The sequence below is a fragment of the Vombatus ursinus genome, unplaced genomic scaffold, assembly GCF_900497805.2.
Source record: "Vombatus ursinus unplaced genomic scaffold, bare-nosed wombat genome assembly UNPS02009173.1, whole genome shotgun sequence".
Taxonomy (NCBI): Eukaryota; Metazoa; Chordata; class Mammalia; order Diprotodontia; family Vombatidae; genus Vombatus; species Vombatus ursinus.
This window is the reverse complement of record NW_020948951.1, coordinates 4,033,204-4,047,809: the sequence shown is the minus strand read 5'-3', so window position 1 is coordinate 4,047,809 and position 14,606 is coordinate 4,033,204.

The window sequence follows — 14,606 nt, the reverse complement described above, 5'->3', positions numbered from 1 at the left end:
ATGACATCTGGAAGAAAGTGAATGTAGGGGTCATTTGGGGAAGACCTGTGGTGGGCGTGTGTTTTCTGTATTCTTTAGAGGGTAAGCTCCTAGAGGGCAGGGACCACTTTTTTGCCTTTCTTTGTATCTCCAGTGCTTAGCATAGTGCCTGGCACAAAGTAAGAGCTTAATAATGGGCAGCTGGGTGGCGTAATGGAGAGAATGCTGGGCCTGGAGTCAGGAAGACTCTTCTTCCTGAGTTCAAAGTCACTTAACCATGTTTGCCTTGGTTTCCTCATCTGTAAAATGAGTTGAGAAGGAAATAGCAATCCACCCCAGTATCTTTGCCACGAAAACCCCAAATGGGGTCACAAAGAGTTGGATACAACTGAACAACAGTACAAAATGCTTAATAAATGCTTATGGAAGGACTGACTATCTGATAGAGTACAGCTGTGGGAGTTGGGATGCAGGACACTTTCCCTAGACTGCTTTCTCAGAGGACATATGGCTACAGAGCTGAATTGATGGCGCCAAGAGGTTTGGGTTGGTATTGCATATAGATTCTACTCCTAGCTTTGACATGGACTGGCTTTTTGATGTTAAGGGAGTCTCCTCCCCTCTCTGGGCCTCAGGTTTCCTCCTGTATAAAATAAAGGGATTGGATAAAATGGCCTCCAAGGTACACTTCATTTCTGATATTCTGAGAAGCTAAGACAGTTCTCTTTGGAATTTTCACTCCCAGGCTATGCAAAGGAAGTTCCATTTAGGCCAGGGGAAGGTCAGACTCTCAGAGTTGCTGCAGCTGCCACCTTGTGGCTGTAAAATACTCAACACAACTGGCCAGTAGGAAGCATGTAGGATAATAGCATCATAGATGTAAAGTTTTAGAAGGGACCTTAAAGACCATTTTATTCCAGCTCCCTCTTTTTACAGATAAGGAAGCTGAGGATCAATGAGGTTAAGTGACTTGTCCAAGACTCCACAGTTATTAAGTATCTGAGAGGAAAATTGAACCCATGTACTTTTGAAGCCAAGTTGAACATTCTCTCTACTAAACTAGGCTGCCTTTTTTATTCTATATGCCTCATGAAGGTAGGGCTTTTGGAGCATCAAATTGGAACTACCTCTTCTAATTTCTGTATTATTTCATGTCTAGATCTCATCCTACCACCCTCCCTTCCTCTTGTATGTATGCATTGTGTATGTATATATATATATACATATATGTATATGTGTATATATACATATATACTTATATATGTATATGCGTATGTGTGTGTCTGTGTGTGTATACATATATCCATTTGTGGTAGAGCCTTTTTCCTGCTGTTGCTCACTCTTAAAAATATACATATATATGTAATTTCAAATGGAAACCATGCGGTATGGTGGAAATCACTCTGTATTCCTGGGCATTCCCTCCTCTCTATTACTTTTTTTCCTATTTTTCCACAGCCTTCCCATTCATATTGAGAAATTAAAGAAATTATTATTCCTTCTTTGGCCACTCATGGATGGGATAAGGGTACATCTGTTGTGTAACAGAGTTAAAGTTGTAGTGATTACATTATTTTCCAAACAAACACACAAAATGCAAGTTATAACTGATTAGTGGTCAAGTCTGCTGACAGGTCTTAACAAGCAAATGTTGGTGGGATAGTTAGCACAGTGAACAGAGCACTAGCCCTGGATTCAGGAACACCTGAGTTCAAATCTGACCTCAGACACTTGACATTTACTAGCTGTGTGACCCTGGGCAAGTCACTTCTCCTCATTGCCTTGAGCAAAAATAAATAAATAAATAAATAAATGAATAAATAAATAAAATAAGCAAGTGATGGCAGGTGAGCATGTTGCACATTGGTGGTAAGTCCAGCATGCATCAGCAAAAATATGTCTATATAATGACTTGTTTATAATACGATACTGTACGGTTACATAACGCAATATTATGTCATCACAACTTGAATTCAGGAAAGAAACCCACAAATTTACAAAATATTAAATTTAAGATGTGTTATTTTAAAAATATTTTATGTTTTGAAATTATGCAAAATTTTTAAAAACATCAAAAAGTTAAAGAAAGTAGATTTGGGCGGCGGGGGGAGCCTGAGTAATTTCTTTTTTGAAAAGGGGGCAGTAGGCCAAATAAGTTTTGGAACCTCTGGTCTGAGTAGTTTTTTTTTTTAATTTACTGCAACGTGGAATTGTTTTAAAAAGTTATCCTTCCCCCCCCCACCCAGGAGACCTAATATTTTTATCTCTCTGTATTCTGTCTTCAAGGCTAATATAAAATCCATGTTTTATCTAAAGTTATTGACTTTTGCTTCTCTTCTGTCAAATTTTCTTCCACTTCTGTATTTTTTTGAGTTTCAGATCTGTTGTTTTCTTTTTCAGAGTTTCTGCTTCCTTGGAGAGATTCTCCAATGTTTATTTTAAGTTCTCTACCCTGTTGTTTATTTCATTAATTCAAATTTCTGACCTAATTTGTATCAGACTGTCCTCTTTTAAATTTTTTATTTGTCTTTTGAACAATTCTTGAGTTTTTGCTGTTGCTCCATGACCATTTGGGGATTTACAGAATTTTTTTTCATTAATTTTTTACTTTATTTTCAATTCCAGATTTTCAATTTGTGTAAGGTCTTTTCAGGTAAATTTCCATTCAATTAACTTCATGAGCTTATAGAACAGGAAACCTTTGTCTGGGACTTCTAAAAAAGATCTCCTCCCCCATCCTTGATATGCGGGTGAGGTATAGACATAACTATTAGCACCTTGTTAAGAAGACAAAAGAGAACCCCAGGTTAAGTCTCAGTGACTGGGAGTTCTTTCAGTGACTGGGAGTTCTTTCAGTGACTGGCACTTACCCCAAGTTGAATTGAGTCTAAATGACTCTCTGGAAGACAAACTTCCTGCAAAGTCCTATAAAAGGAATCTTCATTGAGAACTCTGGGTTCCTTTTCCCCTTTCCCTTCTATTTTTCTTTTGCAGAGGGTGATGCAAGAATTTAAGAAACATTAATAGATATTTTGGTACTGTACAACATTGGAGTTAAATAAATATTCTTGAGCAAGCATATTTAACCCCAATGTTGTTGATAGCCAGGTCAACCATGCTGGAGTTAAATATGCTTGCCCAGTCTACCAGAGAGGAGAGCTCCTGGCTGATTTTTATCTTTCTTTTTCCCTTTCTGGATACAGGTAAAAAACATGAGGACCTGATATAGATTATCTTAGCTCAAGAGTTAGCAACAGCTGGAGTGAGTCAAGTCAACAAGCATTTATTAAGCACTTACTATGTGCCAGACATCATGCTACAAGCTAGGAATATAAAAACAAGCAGAAAGAAAGACAATCTCTTTCCTCAAGTTGCTTACACTTTAATGAGGGAAGGCAAAACATAAAAAAGGAAGCTGAAAAGCTTCAGGGTAGGTGGAATCCCTGGGTGGAATAAGTAGATTAAAAAAGCAATAACAAATAGTAGGAAAGTCCTCAGGAGTGTGTCTAGAACAGGAATAAAGAGCTATGACTGCCCTGGGCATCTTCTTCAGAATAGAGGTTCTGGGAAGAGCCATCTAGCTTGTGGAAGAGGTCTTAGAGACAGATGGTACTTCCAGTATAAGAAGTCCAAAGTGAACTTACAGGATGAAAAGATTTCTTTTTTAAAAATTTTATTTATTTTTAGTTTTCAACATTTATTTTTAAAAGATTTTGAATTTAAATTTTTCCCTCCCTTCCCTCCCCTCTCTCCAAGAGGGCATGCAACCTAATATAGGCTATACATGTAACAATCATATTACACATATTTGTACATTAGTCATGTTGTGAAAAAAGAATCAGAATAAAAGAAAAAAAACACAAGAAAGAAAAAAAAAAGAGCAAATAGTATGCTTTGATCTGCATTCAGACTCCATAGTTTTTTCTCTGGATGTGGATAGAATTTTCCATCATGAGTCTTTTGGAATTGTCTTAGATCATTGCATTGCTGAGAAGAGCTAATTCTATCAAAGTCAGTCATTGCATAATATTGCTGTTACTGTGTATAATGTTCTCCTGGTGCTTCTCACTTTACTTCGTATCAGTTCATGTAAGTTTTTCTAGGTTTTCCTTAGAGCATCCTATTCATTATTTCTTATACTACAATAGTATTCCATCACAATCATATACCACAACTTGTTCAGTCATTCTCCAATTGATGGACATCCCCTCAATTTTCAATTCTTTGCCAGCACAAAAAAAAAGCTGCTATAAATATTTTTGTACATATGGGTCCTTTTCCCATTTTTATGATCTCTTTGGGATACAGCCCTAGAAGTGGTATTGCTGGATCGAAGGTTATGCACAGTTTTATAGCCCTTTAGGCATAGTTCCAAATTGTTCTCCAGAAAGGTTGGATCAGTTCACAACTCCACCAACAATACATTAGTTTTCCAATCTTCCCACATCTTTTCCAACATATATCATTTTCTTGTTTTGTCTGTCATGTTGGCCAATCGGATAGGTGTGATGTGGTAGGATGAAGAGACTTCTGTGGCATAGTAGATGAAGTCTGGGGAGTCAAGAGGACAACCTGGAGGGGAGCAGCGCTAGGGTATACTGGAAAAGCATACAGTGGCTACCAGTGCTCACTCACATAGCCTGAAATGAGAAGTTGATGGTCAATATCTTCCTGAATCTTTGCCTCCTAGCTGGAGGAGGAGATACTGGGAATATCCAAGTCTACACAATCCCAGAATCTAGCCTTTCCTCCTGAGGAGGGAAATTTCCTAAGCAGATGTCTTAAAGAAGGAAAGATCACCCACACAGACCCCAAAGTTGGAGGATTAGTAAGGGATGAAAGTCACAACACTAAAATACAAAAGGCCTTGGCTTTGCCCTCCTCTATTTTCCCAAGTTAGTCAGGAAACAGATTGACTATCAGTTCCAAACTATGCTTCTTTTCTGAAGGAGGTCTAAACTATGGACTGGAATTGCATCTGGAGATTTATAAAACCCTGTGGAAAAGTAAGACTTGCCAGAAAAAGAGTACAATTGCGTTGATTGTTTGTGAGCTATTATTAATCTTCATATGATGTTTTTGTTGTTGTTTTACATTTGTTTATGGTCTACTGTTTGTGAGTTCTTTATGTTTTGTGCACTTTCTGGGAGATGAAATCCTGTCTATCATATGCATTTGTTACCTTGAGTCCTTGTATGAGAGTTGGATGACATCTACATTTATGGAAATCCAGGTAAGGACTATATAGATAATCTATAGGGGAAATAATGGATAGAGGCATAATGAGTCAAAGAGATGTAGACAATCCTCAACATTTGTGCATTTAACTTTCATGACTTTAAGAATTCACATGATTAAAATACTGAAGAAAATAACACTTCAAAAAATAGAATAGGCTAAATGGTAAAAGAGGCACAAAAATCAACTGAAGAGAACTCCTTAAAAAGCAGAATTGACCAAATGGAAAAAAGAAGTTAAAAAAAAAAGAATTCTTTAAAAAATAGAATTGGCCAAATAGTAAAGTAGGTACAAAAGCTCATTGAAGAAAATAATTCCTTAAATGAGGTAAAATATCTCACATGAAACAAACAAGAAAAGGCTTTTACAATGGAGGGGAAATGGGGGAAGGTGAGAGGGAATGAGTCAATCTTATTCTCATAGGATTTGGCTTAAGGAGGGAGTAACATACACAATGGGGTATGTAAATCTATCTTACTCTACAGGAAAATAAGGTGGGAAAGGGACAAGAGAACAGGGGGTTGATAGAGGGGAGGGCAGATTGAGGGAGGGGATAATCAAAAGCAAACACTTCTGAGGAAGGACAGGGTCAAAAGAGAGAATAGAATAAATGGGGGGTGGGATAGGATGAAGGGAAATATACTTAGTTTTTCACAACAGGACTACTATGAAAGTGTTTTGCGTGACTACACATCTATAACCTGTATTGAGATGTTTGCCTTTTCAATGAGGGTGGATGGGGAGGGAGAAAGGGAGAAAATTTGTAACCCAAACTTTTAAAAACACTTGTTAAAAATTAAAAAAAATTTAAATAAAGAAAATAATTCCTTAAAAATTAGAATTAGGCAAGTAGGAGCTAATGACTCCATGAGACGTCAAGAAACAATAAAACAAAGTCAAAAGAATAAAAAAAAATAGAAGAAAATATCTCCTTGGAAAGACAACTGAACTGGAAAATAAATTGAGGAGACATAATTTAAGAATTATTGAACTACCTGAAAGCCATAGTCAAAAAAAGAGCCTAGACAACATCTTTCAAGAAACTATCAAGAAAACTATGCCGATACTCTAGAACCAGAGGGTAATATAGAGATTAAATGAATCCACTAATCACCCCCTGAAAGAGATCCCAAAATGAAAACTCCCAGGAATATGATAGCCAGATTCCAGAGCTCCCAGGTCAAGGGGCAAATATTGCAAGCAGCCAGAAAGAAACAATTCAAATATCATGGAGCCACAGTATGAATAACACAAGATTTAGCAGTTCGTATGTTAATGGATTGAAGGGCTTGAAATATGATATTCCAGAGGGCAAAGGAGCTAAGATTACAACCAAGAATCATCTACCCAGCAAAAGTGAGTATAATCTTTCAAGAGAAAAAAAAGACATTCAGTGAAATAGAGGACTTTCAAGCATTCTTGATGAAAAGACCAGAGCTGAATAGAAAATTTGACTTTCAAATGCAAGACTCAAGAGAAGCATAAAAAGGTAAACAGGAAATAGAAATCACAAAGGATTCAATAAGGTTAAAATGTTTACATTCTTACATGGGAAGATATTACATCTAACTTCTAATAACTTTTCACTATTAGGGCAGTTAGGAGGACATGAGACAGAGGACGTGGCTGTGAGTTGAAGATGATGGGATGATATCTAAAAAAATGAAATTAAGGGGTGAGAAAGAAGAATGCATTGGGAGAAAGGGAAAGGGAAAGGTAGAATGGGGTAAAGTATCTCACACAAAAGAGGTGTGAAAGAGTTTTTACAATGGAGGGGAAGATGAGAGACATGGTGGAGAGGGGTGAGTGCTTGAATCTTACTCTCATCAGAACTGGCTTCTAAAGTTGGACAGGGTGAAAGGAGAGAGAATGCGATAAAAGTGGGGGATGGGATGGAGAGAAGCACACAGTAAATCATAACTGAAAAAAATTTTTACAGCAAGTTTCTCTGTTAAAGGCCTCATTTCTCAAATATATAGAGAACCAAGCCAAAATTATAAAAATAAGAGCCAATTCCCAACTGATAATGTGTCAAATGATATGAAGAGGTAGTTTTCAGACAAAGTAATCAAAGTTATCTATAATCATATGAAAAAGTGCTCTAAATCACTATTGATTAGAGAAATGCAAATTAAAATAAGTCTGAGGTACCCCTCCTCCCACCCATCAGATTGACTTATATGACAGAAAAGGAAAATGACAAATGTTGGAGGGGATGTGGGAAAATTGGGACACTAATGCACAGTTGGTGGAGTTGTGAACTGATTCAACCATTCTGGAGAGCAATTTGGAACCATGCCAAAGGGTTATAAAGGCATGCACTTTTAACTCAGCAATACCACTAGTAGGTCTGTATCCCAAACAGATAAAAAATAAAAAGAGAAAGGATCTATATGTACACAAATATTTATAGCAGGTCTTTTAATAATGGCAAAGAATTGGAAATGGAGGGGATGCCCATCAACTGGGGAATGGCTGAACAAGTTGTGGTGTATGAGTGTGATGGAACACTATTGTAATGTACAAAATGATGCGCAGGATGCTCTCAGAAAAACCTAGAAAGGCTTAGAGGAACCGATGCAAAGTGAACTGAGCAGAACCAGGAGAACATTGTATATAGAAACATCAATATTGTACAATGCTCACCTGTGAATAATATAGCTATTCTCAGTAATACAATGATGCAAAACAATTCTAAAGGACTTACAATGGAAAATGTTATCCACCTTCAGAGAAAGAACTGATGGAGTCTGAATGCAGATCAAAGCACACTTTAAAATTATTTCTTTATTTTTCTCATATTTTTTTTGGTCTGTGTTTCTTTTCCACAACATGACTAATATGGAAATATGTTTTGCATGACTGCACATGTATAGCCTACACTAAATTGTGTGTCTTTGCAATGAGGGAGGAGGGAAAGAAGGAAAGAATTTGGAATTCAAAATTTTTTTCAAAAAATGAATGTTAAAACTTATTTTTATATGTAATTGGGGGAAAATAAAATATCAAATAAAAATTCACATGATTTTATTAGTAACCTCATTTTCACATTTGTGTTGGCAACCAAGGACATTCATGGCTCTATGCAGTAGAGAAAAAAATGAGAGGCATGATATGTGTACATTTGTGTAGTGACTGGTGTCCTACTAGACACTTCACTGGTCTTGTACCATTTTAAAGAGCTCCCTGTGCATTCATTGCATATTTTCTTTGGTTGCCTTTAAAACTCAAGTTTTGTGTTTCGATTATGCTCCCAAAACATACTGCAAATTCTTTGGCCTCTGAGCCCAAATGTGCCAAGTCAGTGATGCAGCTTAGTGAGAAAATAAAGGTAAGAGACAAAGTTTGTACTAGAATGTCTGTGGCCACAAGTTTTGTATTAACTAGTCTGTGCATGAAGCAGATAGCTCTGAGGGATTATTTCAAGTTGGTACATCCTTCACAGTCTCCAACGGCATCCATCAGCTGTGAAGGACAGTGTCAGAGCTGATGTTGATTCCTCTCTAGTCTACACTCTTCCAACAGGAGTGACTAAAACCCCAGCAACTTCTCCCTTGGTTTTCAGAGGGCAGCCAAGGTACAGAGGTTTATAGGAGTATAGTATACACTACAGTGGCCTCACACCATCATATGACACAGTGGAAGGTAAGATTCAGGTTAAAAAATGTTTAGTTTGAAGAATTTTATTTGCTGTATAGTATTTATGATACTGTAGTTTACATGTGTTATGAAAAGTAAATATTTATTGCCTGAAATAAACTTTTAAAAATTGAGGTATTGGCACAAAAGATTACAAAATTCTAGCAAATTACTAGTGAGAAAAAATGTTTTGCTTGTTACTAAGTTTTGCATTTTAAGGGTTATTTCACAGTTACTGTGTTAGGAAAAGTGCATATTATCAGAATAAATGTTTTGTTATAAAGAATTATATGCGGGGAAGTGTATTTTCAGCAATTTCCAACAAAAGATTACAGTTTTCAGTGGTCACCAAAACCTAACCCCCTATTTCCCATAGGTTCAATGTATCAGCATTAGCATTTTGACTTCCACTCCATTTTCTAGGAACATTACCCCTACAAAAGTCAAAGGTTGATTATACTTATCTCTTAGGGCCGCTCTCAAGATTGGATGAGCCTGTATAAGCTCAGAGCTTGAGACCCATGGGACACAGGTTACAGTTGCATATTACCGAGGCTACACATTGCATAAAATGAGGTCATATTTGTAAAACACTTGGCAAAACTTAAAATGCTATTTTTAAAGACAAGCAATTATGATGATGATCATGATGTCAGCTTTACTTAGTTGATTCTGGTTATAAAAAAAATTCAATCGGTGGTGCAAGTGGAGAGCTTATATCATATTTTAGAAAAGGACTACAGGGTTTAGAACTAAACACATGAATAAAACTTTAAAAATAACAAATATAAATAACCGACATTTACATATCACTTAACACTTTGCAAAGCACTTTACATACATCATCTCCTTCCCTATTAAGTACCTTCTGCAGATAGTACTACTCTCCTTCCGTCTCCCATGTTCTAGACCTTGGAGTCACGTCTGACTCATTCCTCTTCTTCAGCCCTCATCTCCACAGCCTGTTGCACTACCTTATTGATCATACCTTTGTCTCTGACTTTGTCCCCTTTCTCCTCATAGATTGTCTATATTAGTTTGGGGTCTCATTCTCTACCTCCTACCTGGACAATAGACTCCGACTTGATCACTCTTTCTCTAATCTTTTCTCTCTCTCCAATCTATCTTCCACACAGCTACCACATTGCTATTTCTAAAATACAAGTTGGCGTGTCAACCACACCCTCAAAAATCTTCAATGGTCCCTGTGGCTTCTAGGCTAAAAGGCAAAATCCTCAGCCTGGCATCTGCAGTCCGGCTCACACCTACCTGTCCATTCTTGTTCCATCAATCAATCAGGTAGCACTTACTAAGCACTTATGAGCCAGGCATTGTACTATGTGCCGGGGATACAATGAAAAAAGTTCCTGCTCTCAAGGAGGTTACAATTTAGTGGAGGGGAATAACACATACATATCTAAAATACACACCAAGTTGACATGAGATGACCCTTTACAGGAACATGCTAGTAGCTGGGAGGACCTAGAAAGGCTTAATGCAGAAGGTGGCATTTGAGCTGAATCTGAAAGGAAGCTAGGATGAGGTGAGGAGGAGAGCATTCTAAGCATGGGGACTAGCCATTGCAAAGGTACAGAAATAGTAAATGGAGGCTTATATGTGATAAACAACAAGTACAACTGGATTGCAGAATATGTAGAGGGAAGTAATGCAAAAGATGACTGGAAAAATAGGAAAGGACCAGTTTGTAAAGAACTTTAAACACAAAACAGGAGTTTGTATTGATGCTAGTAGAAATAGGAAGTCATTGGAGTTTATTGAGTAGGGGAGGTGACATGGACCAGTGCTTAAGGAAAATTATTTTGACAGCTGTGTGGAGAAGATATGAAAGCAAAATGCATGGTTTTATAGCCCTTTGGGCATAGTTCCAAATTGCTCTCCAGAAAGATTGGATCAGTTCACAACTCCACCAACAATGCGTTAAGTGTGTCAATTTTCCCACATCCATTCCAACATTTGTCATTTTCCTTTTCTGTCACATTAGCCAATCTGATAGGTGTGTGTGTTGGGGACAGGGGGAGTCCTCAGAATTGTTTTAATTTGCATTCCTCTAATCAATAGTGATTTAGAGCATTATTATATGACTATAGATAGTTTTGATTACTTTGTCTGAAAACTGCCTGTTCATATCCTTTGATCATTTGTCATTTGGGGAATGGATCTTATTTTTATAAATTTGACTTAGTTTTTTTATATATTTGAGAAATGAGGCCTTCATCAGAGAAACTTGCTGTAAAAATTTTTTTTCACAATTTTGATTACTGTGTATTTCCCTCCATCCCATTTCTCCTCACCCCATTTATCCAATTCTCTCTCCTTTTTCCCTATACAACCTCAAAAGTGTTTTGCTTCTGACTACCACCTCACCCAATCCTCCCTTCCTTCTATCAGCCCACCCTTCTTCTCTTATCCCTTTTCCCTCCTACTTTCCTGTAGGGTAAGACAGATATCTATACTGAACTGACTATGTATATTATTCCCCCTTTGAGCCAATTTCAATGAAAATAAGGTTCAGGTACTCACCCCTGCCACCTTCCCCATCTTCTCCTCCACTATAAAAGCTCTTTCACACCTCTTTTATGTGAGATAATTTACCCCATTCTACCTTTCCCTTTCCCCTTCTCCCAGTGCATTCCTTTTTCTCACCCCTTCCTTAATTTTATTTTTTTAGATATCATCCCATCAAATTCAACTCACACCCATGTCCTCTATGTATACTCCTTCTAATTGCTCTAAAAATGAGAAAGTTATTAGAAGTTAGATGTATCATCTTCCCACGTCAAAGAACTCTTAATGATCTTTTAAAATTAGGTTTTTTTGGGGGGGTGGCTAGGCAATGGGGTTAAGTCACACATCTAGCGAGTGTTATGTATCTGAGGCCAAATTTGAACTCAGGTCCTCCTGACTCCAAGGCCGGTGCTCTATCTACTGTGCCACCTAGCTGGTTTGTTTTAAAGAATATGCCAGGGATTGTTCATCACAGTCTTTAGTTCGGCTTCTTTTTTCTTTTCCTTTTTTGGTAATTTTAACCTACCTCAGAGCTCCACCTAGGGAGTACACAAAAATAATCCTCAGACAATTACTGGGGAATACTTCCTTACCTCTCACCACAGAGGATCTCGAGCCCTGACTCCTAACTAGGTTGGGGTAAATAACTATCTCAGAGGCAGGCAATGCACCTTTCTAATTTATGTGAGCCTCTAGCTATGCCTTTCTGAGGCTAAGGATAAACTCTCTCTCTCCCCCTCTCTGTCTCTCTCTTACACACACACACACACACACAGACACATAGACACACACACACACACACACACACACACACATACTACCCCTTTGCTGAACCTTTTAACTCCCATGTTGTGGTTGACATATTTTGACCTTTTAATAAGCCTCCAGGAGGTGCCATAATGTTAATGAGGTGGGAGTAAGAGGCACCAGAAAACAGCCTTTTACTGATATCTTGTCATTCTTGGCAAGCCCTTATCTTTGTTTACTCAAAAAAGTACATAACATAGTCTGTACCTTCAGGGAAATTATAGTCAATTGGGAAGATGACATATACTGGTAAAAAGTTGATTTTTTTTTTTGGAGGGGCAGACAGCAGAGGGAAAAAGGGACCTAAACTGGGAACCATGACCTCTGGGTTCATATCTCAATCCCCAGTTCTGGCCTGTTTCTACTATACTCTCTACCCATCCAAAAAGATACATTTTAATAAATGAAAAAAATGTCTAGAAATATGATAAATCAACATCTGTTTTTAAATGAATGTACTGTTCTTTAATGGATGTAAGCAGGGCTTTGGTGCATGCTCAGATCACCTAAGATAGAGATGCCAATGTGGGAGATGCCACGGATCTTCTAGAGGACATTCTCCATTTGCCTCCCTGGAAGCCTCTTTCCACTGGCTGCACAGTCAGACCTGGGTGGTCTATTTGAAGACTAGCTGGTCTTTGAATCTCTCTGAAAGAGGCACAGTCATTCTCTCTTTGTAACTAGTGTGCAAGGGTGAAGGTCTCATTGACCCATAGCATGGGCACCATGCAGAAAGCTGTGTGGGGGAAGGGCCATCTTCCCTTTCCCCTTAAGCCCTGGAGCGCTGAGAAAAAGCTTGGGATTTTGTCTTTGTTCTGGTTCTCTTTTTCAGTTCCAAGTGAAGGGAATAGAGTCCCAGACCTGGAGTTCCAGCTACGGGAATCTTGGACCTCAAGATTCTAGTAGGGCAGAGATGTGGCAGAGAAAGAAGAGTTCAAAGAGGGCCACTGGAGCATCTTGGAGTTGAAGACTCAGGCTGAAGCTACCTGTTGTACCTACCTACCTCTTAATAATAGCTAGTAGCATTTAAGTACCGGGCACTGTACTAAGCACTTAACAAATATAATTTCATTTGATCCTCACAATCCTGGAAGAGAGGAGCTATTATTATCCTCAGTTGATACAGTCAAGGAAACTGAGGCACACAGAGGTTAAATGACTTGCCCAGGGTCACATAGCTAGTAAGTGTCTGAGACTAGACTGGAACTCAAGTCTCCTTACTTTAGATAGAGCTCATAGTCCACTGTACAACCTAGCAGCCTAGCTCTCCTCTTCAAGGACTGGGGAAGGTTCCAAGAAAAGGTCTGCTCCTCCCCCAGTCCCACCCCCCAGTCTATTAACAGATACTGTTTATTAACAGATATTGTAACAGATTTTACTTGTTTCTTTGCCCCAATGTTTCTTGTAACCCGATTTTTTTTTTTTTTGCCTTAACCACAAAGGAGTCAGAAGTTAGCTAGAGATAAATGTAAATTCAAATTAGAGCAGAGGTCAAGCCTCTGCCTAAATGTTAAGAATTTTCCTACCTGGGAGCTGTGATCATATTCCTAACTTTTCATTTAATACAAACTCCATGAAGCAGCTGAGAAGGGGGCAAATGTGGATTTGAGGGGCCATTTTACTGCCCCAGGTTGAAAAATGAACTAATTGTTGTTAACAAGATGTAGCCGATTACAATGCAATGATCTAAGACATTTCCAAAAGACTAATGATGGAAAATGCTATCCACACCCAGAGAAAGAATTATGGAGTCTGAATGTGATCGAAGCATACTATTTTCTTTCTTTCTTTTTTCTTTTCTCATAGTTTTTCCTTTTTGTTCTGATTCTTCTTTCACAAAATAACTAATGTGAAAATATGTTTAATATGATTGTACATGTATAGCCTATATCAGATTGCACACCGTCTTGGGGAGGGGAAAATTTTAGAATTCAAAATCTTATAAAAGTGAATGCTGAAAACTGAAACTAAATAAATAAATAAAGATTAAAAAAAGAAAAATATTGAAAAGTTAAAAAAAAGATGTAGTTATTCTTGGTTCTTCTCTGTCCCTGTCTCTCTCTCTGTCTGTCTTCCTTTCTCTCTGTCTCTGTCTGTCTCTCTGTTGCTCTCTCCCTTACTCTGTCTCTGTCTGTTTTTCTCCCTTTCTCTCTATCTCTGTCTGCCTCTCTGTTGCTCTCTCCCTTTCTCTGTCTCTGTCTCCATCTCTTTCTCCCTTTCTCTGTCTCTCTGTCTCTGTCTGTCTTTCTCCCTTTCTCTGTCTCTGTGTCTCTGTTGTTCTCTCTCTCTCTCTCTCTCTCTCTCTCTCTCATTCTCTCTCGGGCCACACCCAATCACTTGCCAACTCCCATTAATCTACCTCCACAGTATCTTCCTCATCAGACCCCTCCTCTCCTTACCCACTGCCAGCATCCTAC